Source organism: Octodon degus, unplaced genomic scaffold (genome assembly GCF_000260255.1).
Source record: "Octodon degus isolate 3935 unplaced genomic scaffold, OctDeg1.0 scaffold00015, whole genome shotgun sequence".
NCBI classification, from domain to species: domain Eukaryota; kingdom Metazoa; phylum Chordata; class Mammalia; order Rodentia; family Octodontidae; genus Octodon; species Octodon degus.
Window position 1 is genome coordinate 21,577,625 of NW_004524591.1, and position 3,014 is coordinate 21,580,638.

The 3,014-nt window shown below is 40.3% G+C and overlaps 1 pseudogene; it reads right to left on the reverse strand.

Annotated features, from left to right (window-relative positions):
- Nucleotides 1-788: 788 nt before the first annotated feature.
- LOC101570488 lies at nucleotides 789-1,061 on the reverse strand (annotated as a pseudogene).
- Nucleotides 1,062-3,014: the final 1,953 nt, after the last annotated feature.

Consider the following 3,014-nt stretch of genomic DNA (forward strand, 5'->3'; position numbering starts at 1 on the left):
TGTATCCAGTTTTATTAAAGATACTTTTCGTAAGCAATCATGGTATTTCAGGAAGGACATGGGCACACAATGGTTAACAGTATACAACAATTTTCAAACTTCCTTCTTGGACTACCAAAAATCAGAAAGCCTCTATAAAATCCAAAGAAGACTTCATTTGAAGCTCTGAAGTAGGGAAAGTTTAGAATGAGGGTTGATATTTTACATTTAGCATGTTGTTTAACAACTCTTCACAAGCTGACCCTGACTTTCAGGAAATGCAAATGGCAGAATTATCAATCTGAAGATCCACAATCTAGAAAAATAAATCATTGCTCTTGTGGGAAACCATCTCAATGTTACTGGCAAGTCCAGATTGCCTGACACACTGGTAACATCACTTTTGGAAATCAGATCCCAATAGGTCTCTGGGCTTAAGGGAGTTAAGCCTATGCTGAAGGCAGAGGAAAGGAGGACATAAAATGAGCTCGGAGCTGTCCTGTACCACAAGGCATTTATGCCAACATGTGTCAACATCAGGGAATCCCTCCTCCTGGGAGCCAAGAGGAAGTCTCTCAAAACCAGCAGGGAAAGGCACCTTCCCCACATCAATCCAGCTTTGGAGACATTGTACTACTGACACATACTCCTTCCCCCCAAGATAACAATAATAATGAAGTATTCTGTGTGCTAACAACATAGCTTTAAAAAGAGTAACACAAAATTCTGCATTTTTATAAAACTTGATAAAAAATAGTATTTTAAAATGTAGTCTCCAGAAGTACACAGTTATCAGAAATGCACACACTTCACTTGACATCTCCAGCACCTTCAGCTTTTTTGGCCTGGTCTGTTTTGGCATCTCCATGTTCTGTAGGGTTATTCCCATCCTTGCTGGCACCAGCTTTTCCCTTTTTCCCTTTGGGTACCTTCTATTCCTTCTCTACAGGGGCATTTTTAGGCTTGGGCTCTGGCTTTGAAGGAGCTGGTTTAGCAGACAACCTTGCAGATCTTCTCTGTGGTTCATCTTTCACTTTGGTTTTATCACCTTTAACATGCCCTTCAGCCTTTGTCTTGGGCATGGTGGCAATGGCAGTGAGTCCCAGGTGCTAGACACAAGATGCAGCAGCGAGCAGCTGTGGGTGGCCCAGGGGTCATCCTCGCTTCATCTTCACATTGCTCTGTCCTAACTATTTGTTCTTATTTTATGACCCTGGTTTTCTCTGAGTGGGTTTACGGCTATCTACATCAAGGAAGGCAAGTTTGACTTAAATGACCCTCCCTTAATATGGAGTTTCTTTTTCCTCATCACTAGTTCCCTAGCCCCTTACTCCAACCTCAGTGAGACTTTCTTACACTAACATAACTTCTGTTCTTTTCTGCTTTGAAGGCTGATGTCAGAAAATCTAGCTTAGGCTTCTTTTAAGGAAAATATTGGTTTTGCTTCCTAATGTCCTGATTTTATCATTGTTCTTTTGGCAGGGACTTTAAAATACTCAAGTAGGAGCCACGCCTCCTTTCTCCTAGCTACTATTTATCCTTCACCTTCCTGGAGCAAGAAGCTTCAGACCCCCAACCAAGTCATAAGACCCAGGAAAACCCCTATGATGAGGTAGGAATAAAGAAAGAAAGAAAGCGCATGGCGATTCACACGATGCTCAGTTGTAAAAGTAACACAGACAGATTTCTTGGTTACAGCTACTCTAATGAGTTGCTTGCCAATTGTTCTAATTCCCCATTATGATATGTAGTTAACTTTCCATATTGCCAAGGAATCTTCCTCTCTGCATATACGCAAAACATAAACTTACCGACAATGACCTTGTTCTGTATCTTCACCCTGCATCATGACCATTCCCTTACATCTTTGCTAACCTGGCAGATGAATTTGCTTTCCATTTGTCTTAACACTGGTCAGTTCAAACATATTTTCATTTATAGTACTTGTACCCTTCTGATCGCTTCTCCTCCTCTTCCTCCTGCTTCTTCCTTCACCCTTTCTCTCTTACTTCTTTCATGGTTAGTTATCTAATCAAATTCATTGCTCATTTTCTCTACAGTCCTATTAAGTGTATGTTTAAGAGTGTAGACACAAATGAAGGTTGCTCACATAAGAAAGAGAAGCAATGACCTATTCAGTGCTCGCTAATGCCCGAGAGGCAGCCATCATCACTTGTACTTGGCAGAGATTCAAAACACAGGCAGAGGGATGGGACCTCTTCATAATGGGGGGCGGGGCTTTAAGTGGGCCTCGATCAGAAATTTTTGACCCACAAGAGCTCAAAGCAGGCTAACTAGAAGCAAGTCTTCCTGGATCATTACCTTATGATGCCCATTTGCCTTTTTCTGATTGATTTATGGTGTTGGAGGTGGGAAAATTAAAAGAGGTTGGCAGCCACTGAGTGGGTTCTGAGTCTCCAGACCAGAACACTGGTTTCAGAGTGGCAGAGTAAGAGCACTACTTCTCTACAGAATCTAGTCATCCATATGTTTAGTTCTTCAGAGAGAAAATGCTACCTCTTTCTCTTTGATATGCAAGAACTCTTTACATATTAAGGAGATTCTTCTCTGTCATATTATGTCACAAGCTGACCTTGAGTTTTGGATTTGTTAATGTGCTTATGTTATATCAGTTTTTAAGCTTTACATATAAACTACCAATTTTCCTAGCCTTTTTCTTGTTTATATCAGTTTAAAACAATTTTAATTTTCACAGGATGTAAAACATTCACCTGCATTTCCTCCTAGAAACTTTAATGAGCTACTGGATTTTTAGATTTATATTATCATTTATTTGGAATTTGTAAAAGGTAGGGAGTAGGGGGACAGGGGGAGATGGCTCAGTAGAATAAGCGCTTCCTTGGCAAGCACAAGGGCCCGAGTTCAATCCCCAGTTCTGAAAAAAAAAAAAGGTAGCAAGTAGGAACTAATGCTTTTGCTATCCAACTTTATAGGCCCACTTCTTAATGATTATCCATTTCCTATCAATGGGGTCCTGGTCCTAGATAATAATTTTGATTTATTTTATTTTATTT